The 18,256-nt window shown below is 36.9% G+C and overlaps 2 protein-coding genes across 2 annotated transcripts in view; both read right to left on the bottom strand.

Annotated features, from left to right (window-relative positions):
• Positions 1-689, bottom strand: part of col8a1a (collagen, type VIII, alpha 1a) — a 181,136-nt gene extending 180,447 nt beyond the window's left edge. Inside the window, exon 1 of the mRNA XM_028799917.2 lies at positions 573-689. The gene's annotated coding sequence lies outside the window, so the exon portion shown is untranslated. The remainder of the gene's footprint in view (positions 1-572) is intronic.
• jagn1a (jagunal homolog 1a) overlaps positions 1-17,730 on the bottom strand; it is a 469,310-nt gene extending 451,580 nt beyond the window's left edge. The window contains exon 1 of the mRNA XM_051926087.1: positions 17,724-17,730. The gene's annotated coding sequence lies outside the window, so the exon portion shown is untranslated. The remainder of the gene's footprint in view (positions 1-17,723) is intronic.
• Between the last annotated feature and the right edge of the window lie 526 nt (positions 17,731-18,256).

Below are 18,256 nucleotides of genomic sequence, written 5' to 3'. Positions count from 1 at the left end.
GAGAGTTATATTTGTATCCCAAAATATAAGCATAGCAAAATGTACACAGCAGAAAACACAGCTTCCTCCTTATTTACTGTCTAAAATACTTATTAAGATATCAATTATTGTGTATAAAAATACACATACAAGCACAGAATACACATACAAATAAAAATGTCACATGCAAGCTGTCAAATAATTTAGGTCAGAAATCTGTCAAAAGAATAACCCAGCTTTACAAAATGATTGGAGCATCACAATGCAGATGCTAACATTTAAAAAGCTTTTTTTAACGAGCAGTTGCCTTCCAGAGATACACTGACAGCCGAGAAATTGTATTTTTTTTTTTTTTTACTCATTCATTCTATGTAATTTTCCATATGGCTATTTACTGATCCAACTCACCTCAAAGCTCCCAGCATCTGTACAATGGCAAATGAGTAAAAAGCCCATTTTGCATGCTACTGAATATTTTTGAAAAGCTCACAGCAGACAGGTGCTGGACATTTGGCAGGCAACTGACGATACTAACTGAGAAACATCTGGCATCAGAAAAAAATACAAATCCGAAAAGAGCCATGACTGCTTACCTTAAGCCGTGCGAGATCCAGTGAAAGAAGCAATCACTGTAAGCAGAGGACTGGAAAAGTGCTCTGATCAGCTGCTGGAAGCATGCACTTGGTTTTTATGTGTAGGTGGGAGGGGTGTCAGAGTCCTTTTTTGGGGAGGTGGGTTTTCAGAGGAGTAGACCTGCAACTGGGCCAGCAGCTTGCAGCCTCTCAGCCACTAAGCATACATGGATGGGTGTGTACATGAATGGGGGTGGGGGGGGGGAGCGGTGGATACTGGGGGTCAATTGAGAAGGAGTCTGGGCTTCATTTAAGAATAGCAGCTGCTTTAGGTGCTGGAGCTTGTGACAGCCTCTGCTGTCCGATTACTAGCCAAATCCGGGCCAGTCTTCACAATTATTTACTTATTTATGAATTTCATTTTCAACTGCAGATTTAAAAACATTTACTTTTGGAATGAACCTTTGTAGAAGTGTATAATCTGACCTTTCTTTTTCTAAACCTATTTCTGTGGTTTGAGTATTTTATACAGCATACCATTTGCCGATTAAGCAAAGTTAATAATAAAAGCCTTGCCCTTTCTGTGTACTACTCATTTTTAGGTGTCATCATTAATAACGCAGCTTGTGTGATTGTGTAGTTAAAAAGTAGTATTATTTCATTAGTTAATTTGCTATGGAATGAAAATTATGGATGATCATCTGAACACAAGGATGCTCAGTATCAATCTTTGTTTTATGCAGAGCCTTTCACAGTCCATCCTATCACACACAAAAGTGGAATAAATTCCAGGAAGCTGCACAACAGCTCTGTACATGTTCCTATTCCTTTTTTACAAAAAAGGAATCTTTTACAAAGATTTATCAGTAGCTAGTTTATTTATAGGCAGACACAGGAGTGTAGCAAGTATTGCCCCAACCAAGCAAAAAATGTCTATGTAAAAACTGGAAGAAAGACAAAATTTACTCAACAAGATTTCTTAAAATAAGCTAAACAATCTTAAATACAAATTTCTTGATAAAACAAAATAAAATAAGAAAAACACAGTGGTAGCGCTGCTGCCTCACAGGAAGGAGACCTGGGTTCGCTTCCCGGGTCCTCCCTGCATGGAGTTTACATGTTCTCCCCATGTCTGCATGGGTTTCCTCCGGGTGCTCCGGTTTCCTGCCACCATCCAAAGACATGCAGGTTTGGTGCATTGGTGATCCTAAATTGTCCCTAGTGTCTGGGTGTGTGTGCCCTGTGGTGGGCGGGCGCCCTGCCTGGGGTTTATTCCTGCCTTGCGCCCTATACTGGCTGGGATTGGCAGACCCATGTGTTAGGATATAGCGGGTTGGGAAATGACTGACAATGTAATGGTTTGATATAAAATCTTTCTCTTGCATTGATTTAATTTTTTTGCGGTAAACCTCTCAATTTCAAGGCCCTGAGTTCAGCTCCTGGCCTGTTTTATATGTTGTTTTATGTTTTCTCCTTGCATTCAGTTTGATTGGCAACATTTCATTGTCCCTTTGTGATTGTGAGTATCCTTTGTAGTTTTCCCACAAATTATTATTGATTATTGGTTTGCACCTAATGGTGACCCTAAAAAGGAATGGATAGATGGACCCAAATAATACATTCTTGGATGGATGGATGATATTCTCTCTTTTTCTACCCCTTTACACCAATTGGAACTACAGAACAGATATCATTTATTTGTTGTAATATTAGCTTTGCTCAATATACAGTATTTCTAAAATTAGCATCAAAAGAAATGTTCAACCTTAAATGTTCAGTAAAAATGTGAAAAAAGTATGGGTTTTTATGTTATAACTTCTGGAAAATATGTATTCTTTCTTTGAAATGCTTTAATGACCTCTTTCAGCAACATGTAATTCATACTAGAAATCCATTTATTCACCTAAGCTTTGTGAGCCTACTCAGAAGAACCATCCGTAGATAGTCACCATTCAATTCCACAACACACTCATGAACACACAGACATTCACTTTATGAGGCCAATTTAGGTCTGCCAATTACCATAGGTCACACATCAGTAACACTTTATAATTACATTTATAACCTTCAATAATTAACCTTTACAAACCCTGAAAATCTATGAATAGTTTCAACTGTAGATTATATACTACAAAACAATCTACAAAAAACAAACACAATTTTTTGAAGATTTAAAAAACATTATATAAAGATTGCTGATGACTTATTAATAGAAATTGTTATAAATTGTTGCCAATATATACATTAGAATTTAGTAACTTTTATAACTTTGAATGTACATGAAGTGATGATACTACTGCTACTACCTTTACTTTAACTACTATTAAGTATTATATAATCTAAACAATGTGCAAGTTTGGAAGATGAATGGATGGATAATGTGTGTTAATGACTTATTAATGAAAAGTATTATAAAGTGTTACCTATATATAAATTAGAATTTAATGACATTTAAAACTATGTGACTGTACATGAACTAATAATCTGTTAAGTGTTACTTACTGATGAAAGTTATTATCAAATGTTACCTACACATTTCCAAGTTGAGAGAAGAAAACCATTATATTCAGAGAAAAACAAGTGGGGAGAAGATACAGAATCAACATAGACATCAGACGAACCCAAATTTGGACAGTCTCCTGGAGTCATGAGTGCTAACCATTGATGTTTAGAACTATTTGTTAAATTACTTTAAAAAAAAAAATTCAATAATTTTGTGGCTGCCAAATTTGTTTATTACATTACTTGTCTTACAGGACTAGTGAGTTGGACAATAAAAATGAGTAGGTGTTAATGGGACCTTATGTTTGGCTCTGTTTTTTCAATTTTGCTGCTCTGTTTGTCTTGAAAACAGGTCCACTGTTTTTTGCTCCTTATTATACAGATGGTGAAAAGCCATCTGTTATTTGAAACTTGTGAGTGAGCTTTAGGTGATGTCACAGTTTACGTAGCTCTGACCGACATATAGGTGTCAAGTGAGGACTGGCTTGTGGTAGGGTGAAGCTGTTCAGAACTGTAACATAATGAATTCCAATGTACACCTCACACGATTAACTAAACAACTTGGGAGAGCTTAGGTTTGAAATATTTATGATAAGAATACATTTCCGTACCACAAAAAAAACAGATGTTGTTTTAAAACCACCATGTGTCATCTGTCAGCATTGCATATGCTTAATTTTTATTTTAAATATGTTGACAATGTCTCTAGATCACACACATCCCCAAGCCACGTTGTCCTTGCATAACCTCCATGACGAGCACCCACTAGCGCTCCTGCATCTTAAATTTCTGTTTGCTACTTCATCTGAGCACCATCTCCAGTAATTTATCTGCTTACTTAATGCTTCACTAACATTTCTACTAGTTTTGTACTGGACTGATCAACTTTACTGTCTCTTTCTAAATCCAGATGTCACTTAAATGACGGAGCAAAGCTTTAATCCAGTCGGGTAAAACCTCAGTTAATTCCTACATTTTAGACTCTTGTACACTTAATTTGTTTTTATGGTTAACTTTTTTTGAAGGCTTATTGCATTTACCCCAAATGTTTCTTCTTAATTTTAAACATGCTTATTGAAATATTAGTTGCCATTCATTCATCACATTTAAAAGCAACTGATACACTCACACATAAAGCTATAACCCTTTACATGTAAGATTTATTGGTTCAGTTTCCTTTGAATTTTTCAAATTTATGAAGGAAAGGCAACATCATGAGAGGGATCAGATTACTTTTCACCCTGATAATCCCACAGGGCCTACTACTTTACGTAAATGTTCACTGTCTCTTCCCCTTTCCAAACCTCAAAATCAGGCTGGATAGCTTCACAGCAAATCCAAGCTGTCACACCACTGCAAAAAGTATTTTCTGTCAACCTGGCCAACATTAAATCAAACATGCTTTGAGGTTTACCACAGCTTCTTGAATTTTTGTTGAATTAATACTCCAGCAGTTATCGGCCATATCTCAGTGGCAGCTGGTAAACTGACAAGTGGGGCTAAATGTCCACCTCCCCACTTTGGGATCTTAAAGAAAAAATATTTAGTTGAAATAAGGTTTGCTAACCGCTGACATACCTAAGGCTTCACATGCGTGATCCAAATGAAATCATTCCAACTTGTGGACATTTTCAGAATACAACTTAGTCGACATGGGTTGATTTACAACAAATGTTTAGGTATTCTTGTTGATGCATTGAAGCATACTTCAGTACAAGTGGTTTGAAAAATTGCAATACACTCTAAAATGCAAAGTGGAGTATTCATTCACTTATAAAAAATTTGAATCTTTTAAACATAACAAAGAGCCGTCATTTCATTGACCCAGTTCTTTTGCTTTGTTTGAATCAGCAAAAGATGTATTTTATTTATCATATTTGAAAGTACTAAAATGGAAAGTACATATGTAAAATTTTAAAAGAAAATGTAGTGGTGTGTGTTAGTGGGTGGTTTGTGATTATTTTAGAATAAAAATTTAAGGAAGCATTTTGTCCATAATATATTGGGTCAGGGCAAACATAATGTACTTTGAAAGTAGATATGATTAGGACATGCCTGACATGTCATCTGTTCTACTTGTAAAATACAATACATGGTTTTAGTCAGTGATTGGTTTATTTATTTAATACTAGGGGGCTTCACCCCCTGCTCGCCATGCCAAAGCCTTTTCCAGTAACACTTGTTACAAGGCAGGAATGAACTCTTGACGGGCACCAGCATTCATATACCCACACTGATTCAAACCACAATTAACCTAACATGAACTGTTTACAATGTGGCAGAAAAAACAAAGTACCTGGACAAAGCAATACAGAGACAGAGTACGTGCAAACTCCATACAGGGTATATATTAGATAGTAATTCGCTTCTTTCTGTACATACTAGAAGTATATACTTTAGATGAATACATCAAAGGGATAAAGTGTCCAAAGTCCCCGTATGTATCTGAATATTTCTGCCCATATGATGTGTATATCTTAGCCTCTTAATAAAACAGTTTGTGCTTCTTCTGTGGCCATGCACACCTCATAAAACGATGAGTGCAAAGTGTTATATTTAGCCTGTCCCCTCTTTCCGTTTGGTGTCTGGATTATAGCTACTGGGGGTATTTTTCGTACGTCGCTTAAACCATCTGAGATCAGGTGCCTCATCTTGGATGAGTTAATGCCAGTGAAACTCATCCAGATAAGTCGGTTTTTCAAACGCAGCTGTGTATTAGATTAGTGTAGCTGGATCTAATCATACGAGATGAATGCGCGCGCCCGCGCTGAGTGAAAAGCCCATATATATTGAGTCTAGAAAACATGATCAGCAAGTCTTTGATAGGCTGTAACAAAATGACGAAAGAACGGGCGCATTTTTTTTCACACACGCGGCGCAAGACCTTTTATTCGAAGGACATGAAGAATTTCAAGATTTAATATGCACAAGCAGTAACACTACAAAAGCAGCCCAAACCAGAAAAGACGGCTGGCAAAAAGTGGCCGTCAAATTAAACGCCAAGTAGTGTGCATTGTACTTACTGAATGCAGCGTTTCATTTCCTATGTGTCAGATTAATTATTATTTAATATGTCATAATTCCAGATCAAATGTGAGCACAAGGAGAACATGGGAACAGGTTAAAGTGAAGTACAAGAATATACTTCAAACTGGTAAATATTGGTATATAACTATTTAAAGAATTGTTGACATAAAGAATCATATATAATATAAAAAACATTAATTTTAAAGCTAATAAGGAGGCAGACAAGCAAAAAACAGGTGGAGGTCCACGCGGTCCAGATCTAACCCCTGCAGAAGAGTTGGCTGTCCACCAAAATGCCCATCGCCCTGTTTCTGAGGGCATTCCAGGGGGAAGCTCCTCCTCAGAACCATGTGGCAGGATGCAGTGGTCACTTCATTTCAGGTAAAGGATGGTCATTGCATATATTTGTCCTCAATGTGTGCCATAGGTATGTTCCATATAGCCCTCTTTTTTGTTGGGTCAGTTGCAGGGAATGTCATATCCCTTGAACCTGTGTCTGACCAACGAGATATTGACGAAGGTCAAATATTTGATGAAGACACTGTGTCTGATTATTCATCAGGAGGAGAGGTACATTTTCCAAATAATGTTTGATCAAACTCCACTCTGATCAGTCCCATGTGCCCCAATCACATTTGGAAATCCTTGGTAATGAGAATGTTAGGCTGATTGTGGGATTCTTTATGGAACTGTGGGTGTTTTTGCCTGTGTATTACCTACCTGCAATGGCATGATACGCCTTTTTTATTGTCTGCACATGCAGGTGTCCAGGAAACACAATGAAAACCCGAAGGAAATGTTTCAGAGCCAAACAGACTTCACGAATTGCCTGGCAAACTGCACTTTTCGATAGATGTTCCGCATCGCCTACAGTATATAAAAAAGTGCCCCTTGCAAGAAACCTCAAAGCAATGCATACTGTCTGTGTGGTTGTGAGAGCCCGACTTCGCAGAGTTTGACTTCGAATATACAGAGCTAATAAATCTTTGAGGTACAATATTCCCCCTCGGCTAAAGCGGTATCTTTCGTACAGAATTTCCTCCGGGAGCAATAAAGGATCTTGCCGATCGCGCAAAACCTTCTCTATATGAAAATCTCTTCGTATAATTTGCGCACCAATATCAATTGGTCGCTCATTCATGAACGGCGAAGCCATGACTGGATGACTTCCACGCACCGTCACTGATCACGTGTGTAAACTAATCCTTGTTTACGCAGAACAAACCTGCTCCGAGCAGGTTTGCGGATTTGGATGTGTTGCTATGACAACACTTCCAGCAAGAGTTTCAAAAAACCGACAGATCCAGGATCAGGCCAAATCGTCAACAATTACATCCGGCTAAACGACTAATCCACGTACGAAAAATACCCCCACTGTATAGTAAGTTTAAATCAACATGAACACAAAACAAGATTTTTGGAAGCAGAAGGAAAAAATGGATTCACTTACAAACCATATTAACTGGTAATATGATAAATAACTATTACACTAGAATGTATAATATTTAAAAGGATAAAAATGGATGTACTCAGTAGTCAGCTACAACTAGTAATTAATTTTTTATTTATTTTATTTTATTTATGTTTATTTATTTTAGATTTAAATTTGACCAATCAATAACTTTTGCATTTTCATTTAGGGAAGTCTGTAATGAACTAGAAACTGAAAACTAGATTAAATGGTTTATATTTTAAAATGACGAAACTAAGGAGGTATCAATTACTGGCAGATAGTCAAACAAGTTTTATTTCTAGAGATTCTTCTGATTTCAGTTATAATTTGAAAATGATGTGAGAGAAATGCAGATAACAACCCTGTTTATTAATGCCAAGGACACTACCAGGACCTTGTAAAGCTTTGAAGTTAATAGCAGTAGGAGGAACTCCTGTTAAAAGAAGGCGGTATGTTTAGAATCTGCTGATCTGTTGGGCTTCTACAGCCTACCTAGTACATAGTGTGCCTAGGACCTTCAAAACCCGTCAATTCAGAGCCAACAAAAGAGACAGGTCAATTGGAGAAATATTTCATAGACACTAACAACATTCGATTTGGTTCACCATATTTGTTGCATGTAATAAAAATGTTCACAGTGTGCTTTGCAAAAGTAGGTGATTTACAGTTAGTGGACAAGTTGGCCAACTAAAAATCAAAGATGACACTGTGAAGAAGGCGCAGCTATTTAGTTATGTTTATTTTCATCAGTGTCAAGTCATGAAAATCTAAAGTTCTTTAGAGAATGTGGGCAAAATTTCAAGATGTGTCACTTTGTCTATCTTTTTCCCTATCAGAAAATATAATGACATTTTGTTGGTAAAAAATGTCCATGCATACATTATTAATGGAGTGCTGCACTTCACTCTATTACTTTATAAATGAATTTTTCCTTCTATAATCTGCTTTACCTAAACATTAGTAATATTTAATTTAATTTGGACTTGATTAATTTGTGAAGCTTTAACACTAGAATTACCAGAGTCTACGAAAAAACTCATAGATCCGGCCCACCTTAAATCGCTTCTTAAATCCATTCACACCTCTCCGCCGGCGTCTTTTGTCCTCTAAATGTTCTGATAAAAGACAAGCTGCCAGCAGCCGGCTATTCCATCCCCCCTCCGACTGAACGCACTTTTCCCAGCTCATGCCTTGATTGATTGTCTGGGAGTGAACTGGAGTTTTAGAGTTGAAATAATAGATCGTTATTTGGAACACACGCATTCCATGTGTGTACCGTTTCTACAGTAATCTGTGTAAACACATTGTTAAAACAGAAACTTTTTCATATTTTAGTAATAAATGTTACAAAATGTAGGCATAAACTATAGAATGTGTAAATCCCGAGTTCCTAAAATCAAATAAACACTTCCACAAAAGGTTCACACACCATACAACAGTTTCCATGGCATAGCGCGCTAAAATTTGCCTCTCAGAGCGAGTAGTTTTTCTCTGCCTCACAAACATGAGTTCAATTCTTTTCATGTGGGATGCTCCTTTTAAAATATTTTTTTAACAATTGAGACTGCAATTAACATGAACAACTGTCCTTATAACTTATTTTTTTCAAGATCCATAACACGCAGACAGACAGAGCACTGCGTAATACAGAGACAGACAGGCAGAGATATATAAATAAACAGGGAAGGCACATGTACTGTAAGAAAAAAAAAAAATCAACATGTGCGTTGTTCCTGCAGCACTGAATAAGCTCACACACTCTAACATCACCCCTCCCCCCGATCTGACTCTCTAAGTAACAGCACAAGTACAGACGCAATGTGAAAATGAAATTCTTGGACTAAACTGCAGCTCATGACAGACCATAGCCATACATCCAGCCACCCTCGCCTATTCCAAGCTAATTTAGAGCAATAAATCAACCTGATCTGCACATCTTTGTGATGTGAGAGGTAGCTGGTTTATGTGGAGAATAACTGTGCAGGTAAGGCAGGGGTGTAAAACTCAAGGCCCACAGGCCAGATACCTCAAGGGGGCCATTTTAAAGTGTTCTACTTCATCGATATTAAAAATATGACCAGTAGTTTTCTCAGCCACCTCCTTTCATGTATTGTGCAGAATAGATCCTTCCATAATAAAGACATTTATATTTGGCTTTAAAATTAGCATCCCTTCCGCTCGCTTTTATCTGCGCAGCACAGTGCACCACAGGTACTAACGTGTAAATAGAATAGAAACTGGCTGCTCATAATGACCCAACAAGAAAAAGTGAAAAGGGGTTTTAGCATGATGCAAAAGATTTCAGAGTTTCATAATGGAGATGGCAGCTCACCTTTCATACATGCTGGCATTCTGCTTACTTTTTAAAGCTGTACATAGGGCAGGCCACTCTGATGTGGCTTACGTGTGCCATACACAAATAGTTTTATCTTCTGTATTGACATGATTATTATATGTAGACAGTGAATGCATTTAACTTTCACCCACTATATCCATTTCTGACCAACTGTAAATGTGATTTGTGTGATCATTCATCAGCTTGTTTACACCAAGTTTTTAATTTGGACACATAAAATTCAATCTTGATTCATGTTAATGTAGGTGTAAATGGATGTGCTTTACTTTAGCTTCAAAATTCTCCCCCCCTCCCCAACTGACTTTATACGCTGATGTATTTTTTTTTATTCTATGATGATTACATTCCTTCAGCTTTCTTAACCAGCTATGATCTATACATGTGTATATATATAATGCAAAGTTCAATAACTGACTCACTCACTCATCAACAAAAATCACTATTTAATAATAATACTTTTTATTTATATAGTGCCTTTCCCATGCTCAAGGCCCTTCACAGAGTCTCATGAAGGAACAGCAGGTATATAGAACACTAAAACAGATACTGTAGATACAGGATATACAAAAGCATTAAAGCATTTTCTTTATCTTGCCTGTACTCCGCATTATGGTACAGTACATTTATTTCCTTTCATCCTACACTTACCCAGATCTTTGTAGATACGGAGTACACAGGAAATGCATGTATTCCAAATAACAATATACTATATTATTTACCCTACACAACTCCAAGCACCTCACACGCAGATAAGGAGACTTGGCTTGAACTGGGAGAACTTTTTGCCCAAGTTGCGCTCCATTAAGGCAAGTGATAGGACAGCAGGCTGCTTGCTGCTTTTGCTGATCGCCACATTTACAAAACAAAAGACGTTAATGGAGAGGTGTGAAGGAATTTAAGGTGGGCCGTGATAACAAGTTTTTTCGTAGGCTTCAGGGATTATAGTGTTAAAGGAAACCTCCTGGTCTCACTGTCTTGTCTCTCTTCCCCCAGACATCCTCTGCTTTATTCTTTATGCTTAATTATGCTGTATTTGTAAGTTTCTGTTTCTTAAAAAAATGCTTTAAATGAGGTGTTTTATCTAGTCCTGAATGAAGGGCTAAGTTATAGTGGTCAACAAGATTATCTAGCGTTGATGGAATAAGTGAAGACAGAAAAGGAGCAGAAATGGAACTAGCAAGGATAGAAGGAGTTATTTTTAAGGTTTATGAAAGAAATGTGACATTTACAGGTAAGAGGAGGGAGAGGTAATGAGAAAAGTACTGCTTTATGATCAAGGAGTCTCAAATCACTGCGAAAAGTGTTGCCAAAGGATAAGACAGATGTGCAGATAAGGTCCAGTATATGACCACCAGAGTAAGTAGGAAAATCAACATGTTGCACCAAGTCAGTATAGTCCAGTAGAGATAGAAATGAATTTCTCACCTTTCATGTAGTAATGTCAATGTGGATGTTGAAATTGTCAAGAAGAATGACCCTCTGTGAACGGGAACTTAAGTGGGGTAATAATTCATTCAGATCAGATAAATTTCCCATTCTGTTAAAAAACTGAAATGTGGCAGGACTGTACATCTAGGGTATTAGGTATCCAGGACATTTCAATACATCAATATTTAGGAGTTAAATAGAAATACTCAATAGAAATACTAAACACCTCAAAATCTCAATAATGTTTTGACTGATTTCATTGAAATTTGGTGATGTTAAAGAAAAAGAAAATGATACAATCCATATCTTTTTTAGCATTTTATTGACTTTATTAAAATCAAATAACATTGCATACAAGCAAGTCAAGTTTAACAAAACTAGGTTCGAAAAAACAAATCAACAAACATGAGAAAGAGAGCTAGGTTAGCAGAGTACAATTTTAAACTAGTAAAAATAAGTAACTAGATAAATTAATAAATGACAAAAACTAAATAGAATAAAAAAGAGGGAAGAGAATCCGCTTCCTCAATTTAAATGCTTATTTTAAAATGTTATTGATTAGATCCTGCCAGGTTTTGAAAAAGTTTTGTACAGATCCTCTAAGTGAAAATTTGATTTTTTCCAATTTCATATATAACAACAGTTACCCATTCACTTAAAAGAGGTGGGTTAGAATTCATCCAGTTGAGCAAGATAAGTCTACATGCCAGTAGTGTAGTAAAGGCAATTACAACTTATTTGTCCTTCTCCACTTTAAGCTCATCTGAGAGGACACTAAACACAGATATTAATGGATTAGGAGAGATTGTGACACCATGGCTGTCTGAGAGGCATTTAAAGATTTTGGTCCAAAATGATGATAATTTGGTGCACGCCCAAAACATATGGTCCAATGAGGCTTGAACTTGATTGCAACGTTTGCAGGTTGGATCTTACACTGGAAACATTTTGGATAATTTTAAACAAGACAGATGTGCTTGATATATAATTTTAAATTAAATAATTGTATGCTTTGCGCATATGGAGCTCGAGTGAATTCTGTGCATTGCTACCTTCCACTCCTTTTCTGAGATGTTGAGTGACAGATCCTTTTCCCACTGTACTCTGGAATCTTTGAAAGAGAGGGACTGAAAAATGTTTTTATATATTACAGATATGCTGTCTAAGTCCTCAAGACTGATCAATACTTTTTCCGGAATAGAGGTAGGTGGGAGGTGAGGAAAATTGGGTAGATTTTGTTTAACAAAGTTTCTAATTTGAAGGTAGTGAAAGAAATGTGTTGCTGGAAAGTTAAATTTGGATTGTAATTGTTCGTAGGATGCAAAAGACGTTGTCTATGTACAGATCATTAATGCTTGGTGAAATGTTTGAGGTAAAATTTAATTGTCTCTACCTTCTGTAAATGTTGCTAATAAAAGGGGAGCAAGCTAAACTGAGAAATTTTTATAAAATTTGGCAGGGTAGCTATCCGGGCCTGTTGCTTTTCCACTCTGAAGTGAGTTTATAGCATCTAGTAATTCTGATAATGGTAGAGGTTTATCCAATTCCTCTGCACTGAGAGTATCTATTTGTGGTATCTGTAATGCATCCATAAATGCATTAGGTTGTGTCTTGTCTTCCTTAAATTCAGTAGAATATAAGGACTTATAGTAGTCTCTAAACGTGTGCATTATATTTTTATGGTCAATGATTTTGTCTATGTCTGTGTTGGTGATTGCTCGGATTGCATTGTGAACTTCCTGCTTGTGGATTTGTTAAGCTAAGATCTTATTAGCTTTCTCTCCATGTTCATAGTAATGATATCTTCTTTTAAAAAATGAATTGTTCTGTTTCTTTAGTTGTCAAGAGGTTGAGTTCTGAATGCAGAGCCAGTCTTTTCCTATGAAGTGCCTCGTTTGGATACCTGGCATGTTCTTGATCTATTCTGGTAATTTCACTTAGCTATGATACCTTCCTGGTTTCCAATTTACTTCTGTGGGAAAGATTTGAGATAATCTGTCCTCTTCAGATAGCTTTCAGGGTTTCCCACAGTACTCCTATATTTGTCTCTAAAATAAAATCAGTTTGTTTGGATATAAATTCTGTACATTTCTCGTCTGCTAATAAAAGTGGGTTAAGACGGCAACTATTAGATGAGTATGTGGGGCATAATGATTTTAGCTCCATGATCAAAGGGGCGTGGTCAGAGATAACTATAGCGTCGTACTTACAAGATTTAATTGTTGGCAAGAAATTGTTATCTATAAAGAATTAATCAATTCTTGAGTAGCAGTGATGCACTGTTGAGTAGAAGGAATATGCTCTTGAGTTAGAGTTTAGAAATCTCCAGGGGTCTGACAAGTTGTGATCAGTTACAAACTGTAATTGTTTTTGCAGTGTTAGACATTATCACACCTGTGGAGGGATACCTATTTAGTTCTGGATTTAGAACACAATTAAAGTCCCCAGCCATTACAATTTCACAATTGAGAGTGGATGCAAATGCATTTTGGATGAAGTCCCTATCATCCACATTGGGTGCGTAGATATTAATCAAAATCACGTTACAGTTAAATAAATTACCCATGATGATGACATATCTCCCTTCAGGAACAGATATTGTATCTGATACTACAAATGAGATTGTTCTATGTATAAGAATTCCCACACTTCTAGTTTTCTTTGTAAAGCTGGAATGGAATATTTGGCCAGTCTAGTCTCTGTACAGCCGAAACTGATCCATGCTTAATAAGTGGATCTCCTGTAAAAATGCTGTTTTAGTGTTTAGACCTGTTAGGTGAGAGAATACTTTCTTTCTCTTTAATTCGTGATTCAGACCTTTAACATTCCAGCTCACAAAGTTAACTGTTTGGTCATGGAGACATTGCTTCTGAACTTTTGTTGTGATTTTGTAGTCTTAACTTAAGATAAGACAGCTTTGACCTTAATTTCCAATTTTACCAGGAGTTATTGCCATGAAGCCTATTGTTACATTGGCACTTATAATTATAAGGATTAAAAGGACAGAATAGAGATAGCTTGCTCTCTTTCTCTCCCCCCTAGTACCCCCCCCCCCCCCATTTTGTCTCCCCACGTGAAGCTAGAGCACACTTCACAAAGTCCCAGTCCTCTGACATACATAGTGACAGAGCACGTCCAAAACAAAGCAAGCCCCCAAGCAGCGGCATATAAGGATTAAAATAGAGATATCTACTGACAATACAGTCCAAATACCATAAGCATAAAATATAATCTTAAACATACATGAGAGAGTAAACCCAGGGAATGATGTTAAACAGTAGCCCTAGATAAGCATAGTAAGCCCTAATGCAATAAACCAAGGGTATGATATTAAACAGTCTCCTTCAAAAAAAAAAAAGTACACATACATACGTATATGCATATAATTGTAACTAACACATAAACAAAAAGTGGTCGAGAAGGAAATAGGATGTATAACTACGCTACCAGTATCATTGCAACCAGATTAAACAGCCAGTAAGATCTTCTTTGCCATGCCAGGACAGGATGCGACTCATGATCGTATTTTAAAAAAGTGTCAAGATCAGTTTTCTTAGCTCTTTTTCTGCTTCCTCCAGAGAAGTAAAAATATAGAGCTTGCCTTGAATGTCCACTTTAAGTTATTAAATGCAAGAGGTTGTATCTGATCTTGGCTTTCCACAAGTGCTGCTTAATTTTGTAAAATGTGCGCGTTTAGCTGTTGTTAAGGGTGAGAAATCAGGTAAAGTACAAAGGTGGTTATTTTCAAACATAATCTCTTGTTTCTTGTAATTTTTCAAAATGCATAATAAGAGTCCTAGGTTTAGAGGTATTTGATCCCTGTATGCGGTAAGCTGCTGCTGTCTTGTTGTCTGATTTGAAGTCCTCTACAATTATTTTAGAGAATATGAATTTCACTGGGTTTGGACTTTCACGATTCTCAGGGAAACCTTCGATTCTAATATTGTTGCTTCCGCATCCACCTTCCAGGGCAGCAAGTCTGTCTCCGAGTACTTTCAATTTGGAATTTGCAGCCGTTGCTTTTCCGTCAGCGGTAGATGCCAGTTGTTCAGCTATTTCAAATCAAGTCATGAACATGTGCTTAATGTCTTCCAACTGAGCGCCAAGTGCTCTCAGTTTATTCTCAAACAGACACATTTTCCTGTATTTGTTCCTCAATTTTTCTAGCATACCTTTAAATGTTGCTTCAAAGCGATTATTTAAACATTTTTCCTGGTCTTTAATATCCTGAAGCAGCTTCTCGTTTATCTTGTGTATGACCTTTATTTCCTTCCTTATATAATTTATTTCTTTCTTTATATCTTTCTTTAAATCATTCTTGAGCTCCTTTATGTCTTGAGCAGTGGCCATTGCAGCGATCATTACCTTTAGTTCGGACAAATCGTTTCGGTCTTCTCCATGCTCCGCAGGGGAAGTGGAAAGTCCAGTTAAAATCGATGTTCACAGCTCATGAGGCATAGTTGACAGCGCAGAAGGTAAGGTCATTTTCAGTTTCAATGAATCTACTGGAATTGACAAGCTATCCTGAACTGACTCACTTGCACATTCGCTCCCACTTTCGCTCTCGGCTGTAGACAATGCAGCAGCGTCAGGTTCCTGGGAAATCTGTGCTTTTGCCTATCTGTTCCAGGTCAGTCTCTGAAAGGCCATACCTTGAGCTTGTCTATGCTTGGATGAAGCTTTAGCTTTCTTTTCTGTTTCTTTCTGAGCCCCTTTCCTGCTGCTCATGTTTATATATTCTTGCATATACTGTAATTGAACCCCCTCGGGTTGAGTAAATACAGTATACCTTGGAATGATAAAAAATAAGAGAAAAAGTAACACAGCTGCTAACAGAGTTCTGCTTCAGACATCCATCTCCCGTAATGAATGAGACCAAATTTGAATCTTCCTTTCTTTTTACATCCTTCCAAAAACTTTAAAAACTCCCAAACTCAAATATCTTACATATAGTAAGTTTCACTATTGCAAAATTGCAGCTGTTTTGCTTATCATTGCCTATCCTCAGTCAAGTCAAATTTATAGAGCACATTTAAACTGTATGAAACAGTATAAACAGTAAAACATTACACAGTAACAGTAAAACAGTACAAACACATTTATGCTGTATACTAGGTGGTTTGCCCCATGCTCGCTTCGCTCACCAACACCCCCGGCCCCTTGATCATCTGCTGGCTTGCTACTGCAATTGCCGTGCCACGTGACCTGCATCTTGTGCGGCACTTCAAACATTTAAAAGCCTGTACAGCAGCTGTCCTGCTCTTTGTCTTTTATTTCCAGCCCTGGGCATGAGTAAAAATCTTGGCACAAAATCTTGTCTCGCGGGATGTGAGTTCTTGATATTTTTTAGTTTATAATTTAAAACAGAATAAGAATCTGAAAATCTAATAACATCACATTAAAGTTCAATAAATTCTGAAAAGAATAATACCAAACATATAAATGTAGGTTTTAAAATAAGCCCGATTTAAAGCGTGACAAAAAAGTGACCTAAAAACGTCACATAAAATTGTTGCACAAAATCGTTGCACTTTTAGGCTTAGGATTTTATATATAGAAGAGTAGATATGTACTGTATATATTCAGTAAATAAAATACACCAAAATAAATACCCACATACAAATTTAAAAAGCTAAGGCAAAAAGAGGTTTTCAGGTGGGATTTAAAGTGACTAAAGTTTGTTCTGATCTAATATAAAAAGGTAGACTATTCCAAAGCGTAGGGGCAGCTACTGTAAAAGCATGGTCCCCTCTAAGCTTAAGTCTAGAACTGGGCACGACAAATAACTTCTGGTCAGAGGATCTCAGTGATCATGAAGGAAAATTAGGATGTAAGAGGTCAGTAAGATAAAAGGAGGCTATACAATGCAGTGACTTAAATGCAAACAGTAAAATTTTAAACTCAATCCTGTAGTGAACAGGAAGCCATTGAAGAGAAGCTAATACTGGTGTGATGTGATTCTGTTTTCCTTTGCCTGTTAGAAGCTTGGCATCAGTGTTCTGGACTAGCTGAAAATGAGCAAGGGATGACTGATTAACTCCATTGTATAATGAGTTGCAATAGTCAAGCTGAGAAGAGACAAAAGCCAGAAGTAGTGTGTCAGAATCATGTACAGAAAGAAAGGCCTTGACCTTAGCTAATGCCCTAAACTGACAGAAACAGGCTTTCATAATGGAGGGTTTACAGTAGGTTGTCAAAGGGCCAAGATTACTTGCAGGAGCATAAGTAAGATCAGAAGGTCCAAAATGCACAATCTCTGTTTTTTTGTCATTAAAACTAAGAAAATGTAGTGACATCCATATTTTAATGTCTTCTGGACATTCCAATAAAGGTTTAAGAGAATTTGTATTGATCTGTTGCAGTGGAAGATATAGCTGTCTATCATCCGCATAGCAATAGAAAGAAATATTGCGTTTTTTAAAAATGGATCCTAAAGGCAACATGTACAGTGAAAAAAGAATATGCCCCAAAATAGATCCTTGATCGACCCCCACAGGTGATAGGGGCCATGGATGAGGAAAGATTGCCCAGGCAGACTGAAGAGCTTCTGCTTGTGAGGTATGACCTGAACCATTTCAAAGCAGTTCCTTGTATACCCACATACTGCTCAAGTTGGAAGATAAGGATGTCATGGTTGATTGTATCAAATGCCTCATTTAGATCTAACAGAAACAAGACAGTAGTATCCCCAGAGTCCCTTATTAAAAACAGATTGGTTAGAACCCCTAAAGTGGAAACTCTGTGCTCTGGTGTGTCTTAAAACCAGACTGAAATGTTTCAAAAATGCCATTTTCATTTAAAAGGGTTTGCAGCTGTAGAAAGACAACCTTCTCCAGAATTTTAGAAAGAAAGAGCAATTTGGAGATGGGTTTGAAGTTCAAAAAGCCTGCAAAATCCACGTGTTTTTTTAATTAAAGGCTGCACCACAGCATGTTTAAA

This window comes from Erpetoichthys calabaricus, chromosome 4 (genome assembly GCF_900747795.2).
Source record: "Erpetoichthys calabaricus chromosome 4, fErpCal1.3, whole genome shotgun sequence".
Classification (NCBI taxonomy): domain Eukaryota; kingdom Metazoa; phylum Chordata; class Cladistia; order Polypteriformes; family Polypteridae; genus Erpetoichthys; species Erpetoichthys calabaricus.
Note: the sequence above shows the minus strand (reverse complement) of the source record. Positions and strands in the feature narration are given on the sequence as shown.